The following is a 21,293-nucleotide window of genomic DNA, read 5'->3' on the forward strand; positions in this document are numbered from 1 at the left end:
GCCATTTGCGGTTAGACTGTTCATTATTTATTCCTGCATGAATAAAAGGGTAGCAGCGGGTAGTGGTGGAGCTGTGCCCAGGGCTGCTATTACGATGATTAAACCTCTATTTCACAGGGACACCTGAAATATTTTTTTCTGTTTCAGGAGTTCTTGTGAAATATATATTTTATACAACTGCGTTTTGTGTAAAAATGCAAAGTGAACGTTTGGTGTGATAACAGGTTCGATCTGATAACAGACATAAATCTTTGTTTAAAAAAAGTGACATTCTTTCAATGAAAACACAATATATACAGTTATATTTCTAAAATAAAACCCCCAAATCCCCTGAAATTAGACAGGTATGCTTAGCTCGATAACCCATTCCTTTTCACCAACCATGAAAACCATAACTCACGCACCAAATGAAGTGCTTATGAACTCAGCCTCAGTGTGACAGATCACATTGCAAATTACACAAATGATCTTACAGTTCACATGCTACTGGATATTAGGAATGCCATTATCAATTATCTGACATTGCATGCATTATGATTTCTCTCTTTTGGAATGATTGTTATTTAATGATGGAGTGTTAAGTGCTCTTACTTGTTTGTGTAAATATAGTCAGTTCTTAACCATCGCATTTGGTGTGCAGGCTACATCTTGCATGCTGAGGGTGATTTATTTACCTTATTTTCAGAGGTGTTTAAAGGGCCTTTGACAATGCACAACTGGGGTTGATAGCAGGGCCTGGCCCATGGCCAGTCCCTGTGACGAAATGTAAAGGGGTTGCCGAACTACACTGTGGATAGCATTGGGCCACGCAAAGCATGGGTTGGCCAGAGGGCCTGACATTTGGTCAAGGCTTGCACCCATCAAAGCATGGGTAACCACCCACCCGCTATCCACAGACTTTTGAAGTGGGCACTGTGGAGTGACTGGAGGGCCTGTGACAAACTCGATGTGCCCATCAACAGAGTGGGGCGGCCACATGGCCTGTCTCCCGACAGTCCTGCGGCGCGTGTTAATTGACAGAGATATGTTCTTTTATTAAACTTTGATAAAAGCACATTTTTTTGCACTGGGATGTTTCTTTTTTTCTGTTTTTTCTTTTTCTGTCTTTTAACTGAATTTTGGAGCAACTGTGGTATGAAAATCATACCAATACACTTTTTTATTGGCGGAATATTTTTGTAGTGCTCTTCCAAATTCATTTTTCACAAACCTCGGATTTTGTTCTCTGCACCACACATTTGTTTTTGCACTCCATGCAATGCCATGCAAACATTTACCTATGCTACTTCTAGTAGGATCTGTCCAAGAACAGTTGTGGTGTTTGTTTAAGCATCCCGACTAGCTGGTGTTTGATGTGTTTCTGTTTGTGTTGGAATTTTAGATACTTTAACTTCAAATTTCTTGACATTGCCATAGTTGCCAAATTGTACAGACAGACCTCTTTGCCCCTTTGCTAACCCTTTCGTCATAGAGTCTGCATTGTAATTAACTTTTAACCCTTCATAGCTCACTGCCTTCTTTTTATTGTGATAACTTCTCAAATGCTACTGGATGGATTTGCACCAAGTAGAATTATGTAAACTGGGGGTGCTGGCCACTCTGGGGAGGTTGGCTGCAGGGCCTGACCAGATGCCAGGCTTTGCGGTCATACCACACTTTATACAGACAAAGGCAATGGTTATGATCTTACACAATCTATAACAATACGTTACAACCAAAGAACAGATCATAATATATTCAGACCTTAAAAAAATACTAAATTCATTGTTGTTATATTTTATGGAGCTCACCTGACATAACTGACCAATGTCAATGTTTTTTTAGGCACTCATATCAATAACTATACTTTAACAATATATGTTTACGGTGTGGTTAACATGGTGACTGGGTGTAACAGTGGCTAAAGTATGCAATTAAAAAACTGGCATGGCAACATTTAGTAAAACCTTTACCCTAGCTTATATCTAAGCATCCCGACTAGCTGGTGTTTGATGTGTTTCTGTTTGTGTTGAAATTTTAGATACTTTAACTTCAAATTTCTTGACATTGCCATAGTTGCCAAATTGTACAGACAGACCTCTTTGCCCCCTTGCTAACCCTTTCGTCATAGAGTCTGCAGGTAATCCTCCTTGAATTTAAATTCTTCTTTTTCTGGAGTATGAGTGGGGAATATCCTCACTTTAACTCTCATCCCCCTTCTTGCATTAAACATATTTCCAAATATAAGTACATTTTGTAATACAGCATATCCCAAATCGTGCCCTGAACCCTGACTCTTGCTGTATTTCAGAGGTCCAACAGCTGCCAGGGGGCCCATGTCCTTCCTTGCCCTAGGGCCCATGACACACTGGCTCTGCCACTGGCTGTGAGCAGACACCTCCCCATCCCACAGGCACGAAAATGAACCCCAATCTCAAACAAGGCAGTGGTTGTATATTTGAAAAGTACGCTGGCAGACGTGGTTTCTCAGTCGCTCACCAGGACTGGGGAGTGTTGTATTTGCGCCCCCCAGTCCTTGTTGTGCCGAAGACCACAGGGGATGTTGGGGTGCAGGGCTCTTTGGCAGGTTCTCTGCCTGACTGGACTGGGAGAGAGCTCATAAGTCCACAAGCCTTTCATCCACATATGTATTTGACAGAATTGCTTGTCCCCTTGCTTTCTTTTCATTTCCTCTCACTGTTCACCACCATTGATCAGCACCGGGAGGACCGGGTCGTTGATTGTCCATCTTGCATGCATTTGTGCACAGAACACCAGGAGAGATGTGCGCTGCTAGGGTCCTTCGGTGTCACATAAATGAGTATGTAGTCTTTGAGCTTCTTAAAACCTCTAGCCCTTCATGCAGGCCACCCTTGGATTCATTGACATCCTGTTCAAGGAAGGTAACCAAAGGTTTAGCAATCTGGGCTCATTGGTGGCTGCACCATGCAGGAAGCCACGTCAGACATCATTCACTTCTACATACAGAATGTGTTTAACTAAGCAGAATGTGCTTTTACCAAAGCACCAACTTCTGAGTCCCATACGGAAACACTTTTGTAGTTTGCACTACAGACAACCAAACAATATAGTCCAATGTTTCACTTGCTCTTGACTATAAACATGTTTCTATTTCAAAACAAGCCCATTTTCACGATCAGAACAGCAAAAGAAACATGGCATGAAAATACACAGCAAGTAGAAGCAATATAGTCCAATGTTGCCCTCTTGGGGATCAAATGACATTTACAAACCACTCGGCCTCTGCCCTCCTGGTTGGGATGTCACCAGAAACTCTTGATAACAGTCTGTAAATCAGTGAGGAGTTAGGCTGCCCTACTGTAACAGCAAGGGATTTAACCTTTGCGCTGGAGCGATACAAATGTGAGTGCTAATTAACATGCCGGTCTGTGGTTTTATTGTGAATCCACTCATGGTGTATATGCTCTAGTCCACACACCTGATAAATGAAAAATGAGTTCCCAAACTATTAACTGGATATTGCTTTGTACGGATGAAAGAAAATCAATTATAACATTTTGTAGACACATACTATGGTGATTTGTTATATTTTTATAGTGTTGCTGTCTTACTAAATGCATCCATAACACTTTGTAAGTTTTATTTTCACTGAATATGTTTAATGTCCTGGAGGGCGGTTTCTTCTTTTCGAGATTCGCGTTTCACAATCATTTATAATATTCAGCTGCCTTTTGAGTATTAAGCTTTAACGATCAATAGTTCTTTGGGAATCCAGTTTAATGGACCCTCGTTATGCTAAAATTTCAATTACACTGTTTTATAATTTTTATGCATAGGGATTCATTAAAGACTGAAAATTGTTTCCACCTGAAAAGCAACACTCTTAAACCTCTTCTCAGGTAGGTAAAATAATATTTTCCAAATGGAATAGATTTTCGGATTTTAATTTTCCCCAGTCAAAATTGGTCTTAATGGTAAATGTGGCCTGGGAAAAATGCAATAAAATAATAATAAAAATAAAAAAGTAAAATTCAATACTACATATATAAATTCTAAAAAGCTGACTGAAAGCGTTTTAATATGTATTTTATTTTTAGAACCTAGCTATTTATGTGATTTTTAGGATGTAAAAAATTAATATGCATAAGAATATTTGCATCCAATGAATTCTACTGAAGATGATTTGCATATCTGTTGATCATTTTGGAAACCCCAAAGGGATTTTAAGGTTCAGGAGGATTATTACTATTGATGAACCCTGACCTACAGTACATTGTAGGCTTCAGCAACACCACTTGAGGTGGCCCCCAACCCGCAACATTATAAACCTGCTACTGATTGATTCTACAGTAAATTAGCAATTGGCGATGTAGCAACCTTTTTTTTCTACACTAGAAGCATTGACTTCTGCTTTATAAGGGGGAGCTCTTTCTCCTGGACCTAAGGGAACACACATTGTGGAAACTACATTTCTTTTGCATTGCATGCGCGTACAGGCCACAAAAGGTGAAAAGGTCAAAGTCAGCTTCTGTATTTCGAGGCAGCCATTTTAGTGGTACACGAAGATGTCTGCCGCCGTCTGCTCGTGTACGTCGAAGTATCTGCAGATTCTAGACTCACATCCTCCCGAGATGTGCCGCTAACAATGAGGAAGATTCATTATGGCCATTTGTTACTGTCATCTGCCATGATTCAAAATGAAACACTAAATGTTTCATGGACTCGAAGAAAAAGAGCAGTATTTGTCTTTGTGGTAGCTCTGAGAAGCCCGCGCGGCTCGTGCGCGGCAGCTGATGGATGAAAGGGGGAAGGCTGCGTGCCACCTGAATGATGATGGCCTAATATCATCTTCTTCTTGTCAGCTGTAATAGGCTTCCCCTCACAGAAATAATTCATAAAATCGCTCCATTATATTCTACCTCTGACAGGCCTCATCTATTCTGTTACTCCAGCAGGCGCACACCACTAATAAGAAAATATGTGGAGCAGGAACCCTGAAAAATTAAACAGGTAGTTTATGAGCAATTTGTTTCATGGCGTGTATTGTGTTTACTGTGTATGGACTTTTTATGCTTCCCTGCCACCGAGGATTAACATGTCTGCTCCTCGGCTGTTTTTGTTTAGAAAATAGCACTTGACATTGATTTAATGACGTTTAATCATGGCAATCAAAAAATGTTCATTCTTTTCTTACATCCTGGGAAGGTGGTTGGCGTTGAAGTGGTTTTAGTACTTACAAACTTTCAACTCACTCTGAAGATAGTGGCCACAGGACGGCCTTAAGTCTCAGAAGAGCCTGCTGAAGATAGACAGCCTCTCCCCTGATGACTAAAAAACTACAATTACATGTGCATTTTTACCTAAAATTGTCTGGAGAGAAGCTGGAACATAAAAGCTTGGCTTGAAAGGAGATCTTGAAAAAATACAACACAAAGAAAAAGAAACACTTCATACAGGTAGTTCCCCACTGGAGCAGGAAGCAAAGAGAATAAACACTGGCCAAAATGTGAGGAATTTGCTGCACTAATTCAGCCTTTGACCTTCACATTTGAAGCATTGTTCTTTGATACATTTTATAAAGAGATTTGCGCAGACTTGTCTTACCCTGGTAGATTTGAATAATTAAAAAATGCTTCATCACTTGTCACTGGATGATATACAGGCTTATACTAGTGTGATATTAGTAAAACAAGAACTCTAGATAAGCTAACAGCAAAATGTTGGGCTCCATTAATAATTGTGTAGAACTGGGAATATTGGGTAAAAGTTAATAAGTACATAATATTGATCAATTGTGAGAAATTTCCATTGTTTGCTTTTGTTACTGTTATTTCTGTTGAGTGTCACCCTAGGGATACCCCAAAATAGAAGCCTTTGTAAGTGCTGAGAGTGCCGAAGTTCCAAAGGTTTTGCTTTGCGGCTTGTTAGGTTCTTTTCAAACCTTTTCAGTTTTTGTGAACTTCAAAATATTTGTAAGATGAGACAAAGATTCTGACAATAGTAGGCTAAATGGAGGAATGATCAAAAATTCTCTCGAAAAAATATTTTTTTGCAGAAACCTGTTCTACCCTACAATGTTGTTTAAAGCTGTGCAACTCTGTAAACTTTGCAAGCTGCATGTGCTTGCAACATCTCTCCACCCCTTAAAAGGTTTTGAATCTTCCCTCATCCCTACTAATTTGTACATGTCGCACTAATTTGTTTTAGAGACTTGCCACATTGTAAAGGATACTACAACAGGGAATGTCCAAAACCCCTGTTGATACCCGGGTATAAATAGATTTCTGCAACAATGTCTCAACTGGTATGATTTATAAATACAAATGAGAAAGACCTCAATGAATCAGGCACAAGGGAGTACCCATATTCATATCTGTATTAATGTTAATAGTATAAAAACAACAAGCCTTCTTAACATTTCTCCTAACAAAAATGTGCAGGTAACTCATTACGAGTTCGGTTGACGGTTCACAACGTCTGCTGAACTTCCGACGGGGAGGTTGCCGCCATACAGGCTACATTGTGCTCACTTGCACATTTTTGTTAGGAGAAATGTTGAGGCAGTTTAATCTCTTTATACTATTAACATGAATACAAATATGAATATGTGTACTCTCTTGTGATAGCCTGACTCATTGAGGTTTTTCTAATTTTGTTTATAAATCATACCAGATGATACATTGTTGTAGATTGTTTTGCCATATTATAAAAGCATTTTGGAGAAACCTTTTCCGATAATAGGGAGTAATTGCACAGATCCCCCTGTATTTTTGGTATAGTTGGTAATATACAGTTTTAAATTCTATGAAGCATATTTGTTGTGCTGAAATTGTTAGAATGCAGCTATCAAGCATTCATTTGAGAATGGTGTTTGAAATCTTTAAGTGGACAAAAATACTACTATTTTTTTCACATTACCGTCATAGTACATAATTCTCCATTAATAGGGTACGTGTATGTCTCACAATATTTGTTTTCACTCACTGATGGTTGAAGTGCTTGTTTTTTCTCCCAGCCTACATTCGTTCGGACTGATGACGTCTAGCGGGCCCCTGTAAAACCAGATGAATGAAGCAGCTACATGTGTTTTGTTAGCAACATTCACTGTACGACTTTATAAGATATATTGAAGTATAATAAACAGATATTATGATTCAGTGAGTTACATAATTCAGATAACTTTATATCGAGACAAAGTTGAGGGGTTAAGCAGAAGATATGAAGAGTAGAAGACAGCATGTCCCATACTAATGACCTCATTACGAGTTTGGCGGTCCCAACCTGGGACAGCCAAACTGCGGGGAGGACGCCACTGCCATGGCAGTATTACGAGATAGCACTCGGCTCCTCTAAGGAAGCTGATTGCTATCTCGTAGCACAGAGGGGGGCCGCCCAGCACCCTAGGAATGCCCTCTGTCTGCAAAGCAGACAGTGCGCATACTGACGGTGCTGGGGAGGGGGGCCCCTGCACTGCTCATACAATGGACATGGGCAGTGAAGGGGCCCACCTGTAGCCCCCAGCACACCCTCACCACCAGCCTTTCCATGCCCATGAAACCACCAGGGAAAGGCTGGCCATGAGGGGAGTCGTAATCAGCCAGGTGGCGCTGAGTTCAGTGCCACCCTGGCTGAGTACGACTCAGACAGCCGTCACCACGTCTGGAACCCTGTTCCCGATGGGGATGGCGGTCCCCTGGCGGGTCCACCCTCCAGGGTTATAATTGGGTAGTCGGACCGCAAAGAGTGCGGCGGTCCCAACGTCAACAAGAGTGTGGCAGTTCTCAGACCGCACACTTGTAATGAGGCCTTTAGACTTTAGTTTGTTCTGGAGAATTATTAGGCACGCATTGGCAAGGCCAATAGGTCAGGCCTTGGCAAGCTAGTGTGAGTGTCACATTTTTACCTATTTTGTCTTGTAAGCTTAGGTATATATCAAAAAAATAAAGAGAACATGTCACTGTCTGAACGTGGTGGCCATAAACTTGCAAAACAAAATGCAAATATAAAAAGAAATAACCTTGGCATAAAATTTAGTTAGACCATTTCTTTTGCATCCTAACAGGAATGTGTACTCATAACAGTTATAGAAAACCTTTTTAATTTTAATTTTTATTATAAGTCTCATTGGCACAAAGTAAAGGTACTATAGGTCTTCAGTTGTTGTAATTACACAGTTTAAACACACAAGGATGACTGAAACAATAACAAAGCGTAAAACATGGAAAGAAAAAAAGATTGGTAAACTGAAAAAATGGCTTACCATCAGTGCCATTAAAGTGTTCTTTCTAGGGGGAGTGTGCACAGGTGATCATGGGAAATGCAGTCACACACAGTTCAAGCAAGCCACTGGCCTAATGATATGTCGTTTAGCTCTGTGCCGCCTCCTTAGGTGGGTGGCAGCAAAATGTGAATCACAGCTGAACAGCCCAACTTGTGAAGAGTGAAGACCGCTAGCCTCTCAAGGTATGTATATATTTTTTATGTATGATTTTTCTGATTACAAGATGCTTTGAACACAACTAAGGCGCTCTAAAAAATGAGCCTTGGAAGGATGAGTGTCAAAACGTTTATGCAACACATTTCTAAATTTCTGAGTACATAATGAAATAACACAGATTTAGAATCAGACAGCAAAAGTGAACACAGGAAGAAGTTATCAGATGCTGACAACCAAGTACATAAGGAGAAATAAATAAAGAAAAGAAAATACAAGAAAGATCAAAAGGAGGAAAGAAACAAAAGTATATTTGGTGCGGCAGGTTTAGCAAACATAACAGCATGCGACTGAAAAGATAAAGGGGCTGATTACGAATGTGGGGGTCTTCGGACCGGCGTGGTTGTAGTGGTCTGACTGCCACATTATGAGGTTGGCGGGCAGCTCCTCCAACCTACCACGGTCTCCGCCGGGATCTTCGATCCTGACGGGCTGATGGTGGCAGAGGTCGGAATCAGTCAGGGCGGTGCTGAAGTCAGCACTGTCCTGCTGATTACGACCTGGTTCTTCCCCAGCCTCTTTCATGGCGGTTTTACCGCCATGAAAAGAGTGGTGGAGAATAGGTGCACGGGGCTGCGGGGGGCCCTGCCCTGCCCATGCATTTGGCATGTGCAGTGCAGGCGTCCCCCCTACACAGCTCCCTTGCAACGCTCACTGTGTGCTGTGCAGACAGTGAACATTTTGAGGGTGTTGGTGCACCCTGTTGGTGGCAGCCTGGCGACCATGCTGCTGCCATTTTCCCACTGGGCTGGCGGGCGGATACCTCAGTGTCCACCCTACAGCCCAGCAGGAAAGTCATAATGGGCCTGGCGGGGAGGTCAACAATATGGCGGCAACCTCCTCATCGAAAGTTCTACGACGGTTCATCCCGTCCGCCGAACTCGTAATCGTAATATTAGGCTAAATGATAATAGATGAATAAAATATCCATTTTTGGTGGTAGAGTAATACCCTATGACGGGATAAATGTGAAGTGCGGGAAAATAAAACTGATGTATCATTCTTAGATAAACAAGTTGCAGTAATGCAAAGAAATTAGAAATGAAAATCCTAAAAAGTATCAAGAGTAAAAATATGCTTGTTTGCACGATCTTAAATTCTATACCAAAAGTGTAAAATACATAGAAGATGCAGATTCACATTTGGGATAAATCCGGTGTTCCAAATCCATAAAGCTTAAATTTAAACAATATGAATATTGGGTGAGATAAGCTGGTATTTGCAAGACAGAGACAAACAATGCAAACAAAACAAACAAAACAAATATTATAGAAAGAATGTCACAAATTAAACATGATGGATGGATGCATTTATGATATGACCAGTTTGGACCCTAACTGGATTCTTCTAAATGGAATCGTATTTGGATATTACATTTACTGGACACCCTAAGACTTGGTGAATTGGCCCTTTGCAACTTTAAACCACTTCTTTGGAAGTTGGTCAGAGCAGCATCTCTTCTTCTGTGATAGACCATTTAATTAAGTGGTATATTTGACCATTTAAAGAATGGTCAGGCACCTGAGTGCACTGAGAGGACTACTGGGGATCAGTGAGAGAGGGCCGGAATACCATAGCTGACTTTATAGCATTCTGTCTGGAACTCCTGCCCTACTAACGTACATTAGTAAACAAAGCTCATACCACAGTGTAGAGTTCATTCATGGTAAACCCGTAGTTTGCAGTAAAAATATACCACAGATGCCGGGGAACAACAGAATGCAAGCTGATGTTTTGGTTGTGCTTCTGTTAAACGGTTTCTTGGGCTGAACGATGGCGCAAGGATACACTAAAATATTGCACAAAATGATGACGTTGCAAATTACATCCTAATTCATAATTTGAAGAAAATTACTTGCAATCACCTTGCCTGCTGTAGGCTGCAGAGAAGAACATCCAGCCTTCACCCTGCTTATTTACCAACTCACAGACGAACAGCAGCTGCTGTGTTTTAGTTGAACATGGGCCGCATTGTTCAGAACGGGCATGTGTGTGTGAACCATCTATGAAACTAGAATAGGCCTCTTTTGGAGTTATCTGAAAGCACGGGTTGTGGTTAAGGTAGGAAGCTTTATAATACAGTCATACCATTGCAATATTTTCTGTTAGTTTGCCTCCTGACAAGTATCATTGACACTGTCTTACTATTCATATTGTGAGCACTCAGATAAGATTTTGATTTAAATAAATCTTGAAAGATATTACTGGTTTCCTATTGTTCCTGAGTGTGTCTTTTCATGATGAAAGAGGGTTTGAGTTCCACTGACTACATCTGTGAAATCTCACTGGCTGATTGTTACCTAGAACAAACCTTACTCAAGTAATAAGTAGTGGGTTTCAGGGTGGTTACAGCTCACCAGGTTCTCTGGCTTAGGTTGGCATATTGACAGAGGGGCTCATTTCGACATTGGCGATCCCACCATGGGACTGCCAATGCCGCAGAGAGGATGCCACCACCATGCCGGTGGTCTCCCCCTTTCCTATTGCAATGTTCCCACCGGGCTAACCAGTAGGGACATTGTAATACGACGTTCCCACCGGGCTGACTGGCGGGAACAGTGCTACGATATTCGCATTGGCTCCCTTAAGACAAATACCGTAGGAATGCGCACTGTCTGCAAAGCAGGAGGTGCCCATTCTGAGGGTGCTGTGCAGGAGGCTAGTGGCAATGGCTTTCCGCCAGCCTGTCTATGGGGGGGGTGACCACCATGGAAAGGCTGGTGGAAAGCTGAGTTGTGATCAGCATGGTGGTGCTCAGTCAGCGACCCCATGGCTGAGCACAACTCAGACCGCCGCCTGCCCGCCGGGAACCACGTTCCTGGTGGTGACTGCTGTCTTTAGGCGGTCCCACCCGCCAAAGGTGTAATGTGGTGGTGGAACTGCCAGGAGTGTGGCAGTTCCACGCCACCGCGAGTGTGGCCATCTGAAGACCACCGCACTCATAATGACGCCCTAAGTCGTTAGTGACAGAGGATTTAGAAAGCCCATTTGCCGGCTGTGATCTGGATAGAAATCCAGAAAGTGTGTAAGGTTTGTATCCGTGTTTTTTGTATACTGTTCCTACTGTTGTCTAACCTGCAAGGTTGTGAAGAGTAGTCTTTTCTTCCTGGGTTATGAGAGGGTTCTTGTACACTTTTGGTGTAGCTTTTGATAAGGGGAGCAGTGATACAAGCATCCGTGACAGCCTCCTCTGAGATCTGAGGCGGTATTACTATGATGCATTGACATTATGGAAGGTACTACAAGGATGAATAGTTCGGTATATGCATATTTCCGTTGTCCCTGCCACTGTGGTCTCCATCACTGCAGGTAATAAAGCACACAGCAAGGCAGGATTGTGATCACCTAAAACAGCCTGTTAGGAGAGCTGGGCCAGGGTCACTACCAGGAAGTGCACGCACAAACTATAGGTTGGTGGATCTCTCCTTCACATGACTAATATTAGTTTAATGCTTGTTAACTGCCCAATAGTTGTGTGAAGGAATACTAAAATGTTTGCCATAGTGTTCCAGCACATCGTGGATTATTATGTCTGTCTCCTCCTCAGTGAAGTATCTCTTCCTCATCAGTGTTGGGACCTCCATCCTATTTGTGTGGGAATGTAGTGTGCAGGGGAGAAACCGGACCATGCTTACAAACGTCCTACTATTTGTATTTTTCTTGTTGCTATCACATTTGAGTAATCTGCTTCAGAGGTGGGTGTTTTCCTGTGTCTCCTGCTTGTCATATTCTGCAGTATAAATTTATTTGCTGTGTATATAATTTGATGCACCAGCACTTCTTTTTATCTGGAAACATGGCGGGATGTATGGCGCACCACTTACGATTCAGCAAGCATAGGGGCAGTACTCTAAACCTGAGCACAGGGGCAGTACTCTAACCCCGAGCACAACTCAGGGAAGAAAATACTTTTGGTGCTTGCAGTGTTGGTGCTGAGTGGAATCAGGCTTTGTGTGTGTGTGTGTGTGGGGGGGGGGGGATGCACCACATACCAGTGCCCCAACAGTGAACACTCATGTGGCTAGAGACATGGCAGCCATTTGGGACATCTGGGTACAACTTTCCTCATGGCTCCCAGCATCTTTGTTAAGCACTTTAGATGCAATGTTGCTTCTCCCGGACTTTGGTACTCTGACCCAGGATTTATTTTGTAAATATTAGTAACTTCCTTTGTAGTTATTTAACAGACATTGGTAATACAGAGATGTATTCTGAAAATCGAGTCGTGTGGTTAAAACAAACGTTGCCCTATAAGAATGTTTACTTGCACGTTTCTAAATTCTGTAGGATTGTTGCATTTCACTCATGGTTATCCTGTGACGGAACAGGAAGGCTTTTTAATCTGGATTTTGTTGTTCATGCTATGTACAAACGCATATGCATGAAGTATTAGAGTTTCTAGTATAACAGTGGCAGAATACTGGTGTTTGCTATGGCACAGAGTCAAGTGGAAATAATACTCATCTTCCACAAAGCATGCATAATCGCAAAGCTTCAGGTAGCTATCCTACTTACTGACCGAAGCATTGGTGAACATAGATACTCATCTCTTGTATTTTTAATAAATATTTTTATTTAATTTATTTTTTCTTTTGAGTCGACCACTTTTCACCGTAAATGCTCACAATTAACACCCTATACAGTATTTCATAATTGGGGCTGCATATGACAGCGTAAGTGGCTTTATCAATCAATGTCACAATTGTCAGTGTATTTATTTTCTAGTCTCTAAAGGAACAATCTACACAGATTTTTGCATTTCATATCTAAGTTGGTTGTGTATTTGGGTGGGACAGTGAGTCGAGGCGGTGGCGTCCTCCCCGTGAGTTTGGCGGTCCCACGTTGTGACTGCCAAACTCGTTATGAGGCCATAAGTTATTCACATAACGCAAGGACTCGGGACATGATCTCTTTGCTCTTCCTTTTAATTCTCTCTGCAGTTAATACAAGTTGACCTTTGCTTCAATGAATTACTATCTTTGAATGAGGTGTATCAAGTCACAGAAATATCATGGGTGCTGGAAGTGACATCATCTTGGACCCTGATGACATCAGAGACTTGAGCCATCGCTAAATGATTAAAGAAGATCAATGGGGGGAATATCAAAAAAGTGAACAATTCCCTTTGAGCCATGTCTGTTTTCTGTTCTTGGCACTGATTTTGTGACTACTGAGAGCAGGCATAGCAAGGTCGATTCCAGGGATAGCAAAGGCAACCCAGAGGTATCATTGCGGATGTTAATTAGGAGCAATGAGGAGCAGCAATCAGTGCAGGGAGATGGTTTTTGAAGTATTTCCTGCAGATGATTTAAGATTCAAATCTGATGTATATTAGGGTAAAGAGGAGAAACAGCAAAAGGTACTGACCAATGTGTAACTTCTTTTTTCTTTTTTATGTTTAAGAAGTTTTTATATAAAGAAATATGGTAACAAATGCCACAATATTACCTGTCAAAAATGACTGATCATCATCATATCTAGAAAGTGTATTTGTATTAAAATAACTTAGGAACAAACAGTGTATTAAATATAAAATAATTTTCCCTATACTTTACCATAGGACGTCTCCCCAGACTCTGCAGGTTAAAGTATAGAGAAAAAAAAGTTTATTTAACTCTAAAATAAATTTTTAAAATAATTTTAGATTCAATCCTAATGTAATTTCAATTTAAATGTAGAACAGAACATAGTACCATTTAATTTTGAAATAAATCTTAAACAGAAATATAATAAATTAAATTAAAAGTATTTTTCTAATGTTTAAAGTATCTAAAATATGTTTTTATTATGCATTAATAATTATTAACAGTGATGTGCAGAAATACTTAAAATAAATGTAGGTACATTTTAACAACCAATATTGCTACATAAAAGAGTAATATGTAATTATTATAATATTTTTTATTATAATAATTAATTAATTCAAAATAAGATACTAAAATGTTTTATAAATAACAAATATGTACTATGTCTATATATCTTTTAAAATTAAATTATATTTACTTATAGTTTTACCTGTTCTAAATAATTTGATTTAATTTAACATTATTTCTTATAAGGTTTTATTTTAAATCCCTACTTACATTATTTTCTATGGGAGGGTGTTGCAGTACCAGTGGCTGTCCATGAAAGATGCTTAACTTACTACTGTTTTGTTGTAGTACCTTACACTCAGACTTTGTGAATAACTAAAAGTAGTAAACTCCCTCCAAACGGTTCATTTCTCAAAAATTGTAAGTTACCCTTGTGAGCCAGGCCCTTAATGTATTTCAGAATATCATTAGATTTGTTTTTTGATGCTTTCTTCTTTCTAGCTGCAACCCTGGGGAAAAAAGTATCTGGATGCAGCCTTTTAAGTATTTGAGGTAAATTGAAGTGTCAGAAGATATATTGAAATCAAAACATTCAATATATTTTTTAAAAATTAACAATTAAAAATACCATCATTTAAAAATGAAAAATTAATATCCATCTTTTATTTCCCTTTTTTTTGGAAAACACAAGATAAGAATCTGAAACATGCGGAAAAATGATTGAAAATTAATACGACACAAATTTATTAAATTAGAAGTGAGATTTTTACATGTAAAACTATAGTCTATCCTAAACTGAGAATTATGCACAGGTGAATAAACAGAAAGATTTTGCAAATTAGGATGACCAATTTTCCAAGATTTCACAAGTGTTCTTTTTGATATTGCCTTATTACAAGAAAGCCATGTATCTGATTTTGATCCATAAAATTTGAATAGCTTATGGGTAAACCATGTGCTCTCGTCTCCTGCTTTGCAAAATCAAGAGAAGCTATTATATTGCTATGTATTTCTCTTCATTTAAATGTGTTTATCAAGATATTGATTCGGAGAGTAGGTGGTGTTTTGCTTCTCTAAGGTAAACATGGGATCACATGTTGAATTAGATCCCTTGCAATGATTTATTGGAAGCGGTGCCAACCTGAGAACTAAAATTTGCCTCAAGGCCAACATTTTCATATGCTTTAACAATTATGCAGATATATTCACAAGTCCCCTGAAATGACATAGAAGTTACTCCTAAAAGGCATCATCTAGTCTTTTTTATAATTCCCAGAGAGTCCAGAGAGGAGATTTCACCTTTGAATAGCCAAAAACTATTGCTGCCCATCAGACAGACCAACTTTCCTCTAGACTGCCCATGTCAGCTTGGCTGGTGTAGGCAGATGGGTGGCACTGGCTACACATAGTAGAATGCTTCTCCACTACTATCAGTAAAATCAGTGAAACTGGAAGCACTTTGTTGGTTTTATTGTGTAAGAGGTGAGCTCTCTTGAAATATAGAAATATCACATTGAATCAATGTCCTATAATATTAATGTGAGATTTCTGCAGTTTATAAAACTTTGGATCTATCACTCAGGTAGTCTTGACAACCTTTTCACATTTGAAAATGTCTGCAATTAGCAGGACAAGACTAATTTGGAAAGAGGCAGGTGTTTGCTTAGATTGATATGCCTAGGAACGGATGGTGACCTGATGCAAACAAGACCCAGATCCTTACCTTCTCTGCAAATTCTTTCTTTTTTTCATGTCTGCATGATACACCCTTATCAAAAAGAGTAGCAAATAACTATTGTCAGTGCAACATAAATAGAAGAAACTTGAAGGGAAAGTATCTTAAAAAGAGCTTGTTGTATATCTTCAGGTTAGACTCGGATTAGGGGTATGGCCCTCCTCTCCAGAATTAATATCCTGAAACCTTCAGTCTCTCATTCTTCTAAAGACACCTCCAACAACATCCTGTACTATTTCTAACAAACCTAGAGACCACACCATTAGTTCAGGCAGACAAACCTCACGCTACCTATGGGTGAATGGAATATTTCATTCCACCTGTGAAATTGGAGGAATTTGGCAGCTCTGCATTACTCTTGTAACACGGAGTTCCAGCCAAATTCAACTAATCACCATGGGGTGGAATTTTTTTCATGCAAGGCTCCAGAAATGTGATCTGGCGAACGAGATTTAACGTCCCCTAGTGCAATTTCAAGCCACTAGGAGGACATTGGGTGAGATTTTTTTGGAACGCGGGCGGTTGCAACCGTATGAGTCAGTAGGCTGCAGCTCAAGTCGAAAATCTACTCGCGTGGCAGCAAAATTAACTTGTGTAGCTGCGCCCTCTGGCTCACCGTGTTGTGCCATTTCACTGATTTTTTTAGTGTGGAATGTGCTCCCGGCGTTAAATTACAGAGCGAGCAGCGCACCATGCCTATTTCTGCCTATTCGGAGAACTCGTGGACCCATTATTCCTCACCGGCTCACTTATTGGTAATGTTTCCTCCTTTAGACAGATCTTTTCTTCGTTAGGCCCTACCTCCAAGAGTGGTCTCTTTATCTCATAGGGGAAGGCGTAGTTTGGGGGTTGGTTTCTTTTCCCCTTAACACCTGTTAACTGCTCCCATTATCCATGCATTTTGGGATTTATTTGTTCATAGCAGCCAATAGCTTTCTTGCATGACATGTCCATCACCTAAGCCACTTATTGTGGACTTTTCCCTGAGGTCCATTGACTCTGAGGGTTTCTCCCAAACACCCACATTATTCTACACAATACTTCTCTTGGCCACACCCCTAAGTCCAGGGTCACACCTAGGACTCTGCTCACCCCAATTAGCTCTCTCATAGAAATACTTTGCAAAATATCTACTTCAATGATGATGCTCACCTCTCCTCACAGATTTACTCCCTAGTCACTTTCCAGTTTAGCAGGTCAGGTCTAACTTTCCATATCAAGACAATGTGCGATCAGTTTCTCACATTTTGTATTATACTTCTCAAATTTATGCTGCAGAATGTTGTCTTGACTGTACCGTTACAGCTTCCTCCGTCGCCTAATGGTGTGGGCTATACCACCTCCCACAGAAAGTTTCAAACATCGACTTGAGCAGTACACACCGGCATTGTGCATGTGGGCACCTTTGTTTCCTGGAAGCCGAGCAGTGAACCCCTCTTGATGGATGATCACTTGGCTTCCACTTACATGTGTGAGTTAGGAATTGTGTGGCCTGAGGGTAGCTAAGCCACTTATGCTAGAGTGTGAATTATTTGCCCATAACCACATTTCTCGGCCAGCACAAAAGCAAGGAAATGTGCCTGAGGGTCCAGGAAGGAAGTTTTAAGGATCTCTCTGGACAGCAGACTACTGATTCTTGGAAAACAGAAGAGCAACAAAGGAAAAAAAGACCTGCTACAGGAGTGAAAAAGGCACACTGGAAGAATGCATCTCATGCGCTTGAGGTCATGATCGAGCCACACTCAGATACAAAAGAAAACCGTGTAAAGTTATTGGGATAGGTGGAGAATTAATGTTCAGTATCAAGGAAAACAGGGAACCAAACATGGCTCTAAAACTATAAAAGACCTAGACAAAGGGCTTCGCCATGTTTCACCCCAAGAACAGGGCCATGGGAGTCTTGTTCTGGTTAAAGCATTGTATGCCGATAATCGGTGCAACAAAAATTTGGATTCTAAGCCCTATACAATTACATTTTTGGGGGTAACTCTCATATTGTTGCACAGTAACCAACTTGTCAAAAACACTAAGGGGGTTATTCTAACTTTGGAGGAGTGTTAATCCGTCCCAAAAGTGACGGTAAAGTGACGGATATACCACCAGCCGTATTACGAGTTCCATAGGATATAATGGACTCGTAATACGGCTGGTGGTAAATCCGTCACTTTTCCGTCACTTTTGGGACGGATAAACACCTCCTCCAAAGTTAGAATAACCCCCTAAATGTGCCTTAAGAAAGTATATAGAGTTGAATAAGAAAAGCTAGTATGATTGTCTAATATATTGATGTTTGCTAAAATTGATAAATTGATATCTTTGATTCACGAAAATGCAATCTGCCTCAGTTAGAGACTGGAATACAACTTCACGTCTGTCAAAATCAAACTAGTCACGTATGAGGGATGTAAGCTGGACAAACCTTCAACGCGTTGACACCCAATATTATTCATTTTCTTTCAGGTCAATATCCCAATTTAAGAACTGTTTTTTTATATGCCATGATAAGAACGAAACCCATTTTAAAGTTAAGCCATCCATTGGTAATGTTCATCATTAACCTCTTTAATTCGTTGCAAGCGTTCTTCATCAGACTAGCATTGATTCAAAGACAGCGTCTCCTGGTGTTTGTATGTTGTCACCTCCATAGGCTGCCTGTGCAAATGTTCCTTGGAGCTGTTCTTGATTAATCCTATTACATCTTTAATGATTTGGGCTCTTCCTGTTGTTGTAATTTTCCACTCATTTTATTCATCTACAATTGCATCTCCAGGTATTTCATCAACTGGTACCTTCTCTGAAAGGAATGAGTCATCTTTATCCACAGCTTCCAGATGAGGATCTCTATGGATCATTACTATGGCCTATTATTAGGGAAGAATTTAGCTTCAGATTACATCTCCAAATGTGGCTCATGCAACATTTTCAGCTGGATGAGCAAATCTGGCAGTGTGTGTGTGTGTGTCTGTGTGTGTGTGTGTCTGTGTGTGTGCGTGTCTATGCGTCTGTGTGTGTGTGTGTCTGTGTGTGTGTAGTTGCGCATATGTCTATGCATGAGGGATCACATTTGTGGTGATCTGATCTGAGGATAAATGTATGAGACAGCTTCAGCTTGCAGAATGGTCAGCGGTAATGGATTCTGTAAGGAGAAAGAAAAGTTCATGTCTAACTTGTGGACATAAATCTCACACTCCTGTACTGGGTGATATGCAAGGCATGCAATTTTCCAAGGTACTCTGTATTTTCTATGAATAGTCATTTCATCTTCAATTTCACCTTCAATTTTCATATCAATCTTTCTTCCAAGTAATCGCGAGCCCAAGTCAATGTTCTTGGTGGGCGGAGGGGATGGAACGGGTCATTTGATAGGTAGTGTAATGAGCTGTCCGTCAGGATTTTAAACTTCAATGCAATGTTGGAAATATTCTACTTTCAGCGGGAAGTGAACGGAGGGTGAAAGATGTCTTGTCCATGGCGGGAACGACTCCGGGATGGCTGGTGCTGTCACCGCGCATTTAATCAGCGGCGCTCCGCTGCAATACCACTTCCATTTACAGAGCAGCCCATCAATCCTCAGGTGGGCACAGCCCTAGGTATAATCCACATGACTTTTGTGTTTTCCTGTATCTTTTCAAATAATTATTGTATAGTTGGAAATAAATGTCCATATCTTTTTGTTTGAGAGAAGATCCAGTTACAGACAAAAGAAGTAGACATGCACCTTTTTAATTAGGTGAACTTTACCTGCAGGTAATATCACCTTGAATATACATGTGTGGTCGTCTGTAAAAAAGTGGATACATATTGTGTCCCCCAATAAATGTTTTATTTTTAATGCATATTGTCTGCTGAACTGGCTTTTTTGCTAGTACATTTTTTCCAACACATGTATTATTTTTTCAATTATCAATTATTTTGTAATTGATTGAAATCAGTTTGTTTTTCTTAATCACACTGAATCCATTAACTTATCCTATTGAAAGTTTTTTCAACCAGAATTCCGTGCAAAGGGACAGTTTCCTTTTGCAGGGATTAAATGTCTCCATTAAGTTCACCCCACTCTACCCACATGTCTTCTAGGGCATAATCGCTGATCAATAGGTGCGCGCTATGCAGGGGCTGTTATTAATATTTCTACTTTACAGAATTCTTTCATGGATATTTGTGAACATGCACTTGCCACATAGCATGTAACATGCGGCAGCAAGCTTGATAGAATATTGGCATTTTGGTCTGAGTCTAAAATGAGTGGTTCGTCACAACTATCAACCTAAAAATGCCACGAACACATCGGCCATGTTTTATTGCATTCAGTATTGCTACAGAAATGGTGACCAGTCTGTATTTTCTATCACGCTGCCCCTTGAATTGTGCTAAATCACTCACTTATGACAGTGCCACCCTGGGCTCGGTGGAGCATCCCAGAAACCCTCTTGTCAACTGGGAAGTCCCGGGAATGACAAAATGCATTTATATGGTTGTTCTTTCACAGGAAAACAATAATAAACTAGGTTTATTATTGTTTTCTTGTATCGTTTCCTTGTAAAAGGGATGGGGCCACATGCGATGACAGCACTCCCCCTCAGTGCGCATGTATGTTTGTCCTGCCGTCTCGGGTCGGCCAAATACACATGCGCACTAGGCTCTCTCCAACCCGGCACTGTGTTGCCAGGTTGGAGAGAGCAGGCACAGGCTCCCGGTCTGCCTGGGAGCGTCCTGGCTTGGTGCTCTGACCAATCCGAATGCTGCATGACAGCAGCGTTCAGATTGGCTGCAGGGCAGGCTGGTAGCTTGTGCCTCGGGCTTCAGAGAAGGCAAGAGGAGCAGTGCGGTGGTGGCGGCGGCGGTGAGGTAAGTGGTTTTTATTTTATTAAATCTTTTTTTTTCTCCCCCTCCTCCCGCCATGTGCTGCCCCCCCCTAAACACGCCGCGGGCCACTACAGTTGTTACTTACATGAAAAATTGTGCATCGGTCACGGGTATGGTCTTGTGGTGCTGCAGCTAGCAGTGTTTCACAAAGCATACGGGCATCCTAGTCCTCTACACCGCAGACCAGAGCCAGATCACCTTTCCCTAAAGCATCTCTTGGCTTGTCTGCCCTCCTCATGGGCCATCTCTGTCTTCTTCATTTATCAATGTCCTTGTGTATCTCAGTCTCTGACTCTACCTGTGCCCAAGTCCCAAATATCTTCCTATCCCACTACAAGAGAAAATGTCACATTATCATAGAAGTTAAACAAGAAAATGTGGTTCTTTTGTATTAACTTTTTAAATTATTGGTGAGTTTTTTAAA

This window comes from Pleurodeles waltl, chromosome 9, assembly GCF_031143425.1.
Source record: "Pleurodeles waltl isolate 20211129_DDA chromosome 9, aPleWal1.hap1.20221129, whole genome shotgun sequence".
Lineage (NCBI taxonomy): Eukaryota > Metazoa > Chordata > Amphibia > Caudata > Salamandridae > Pleurodeles > Pleurodeles waltl.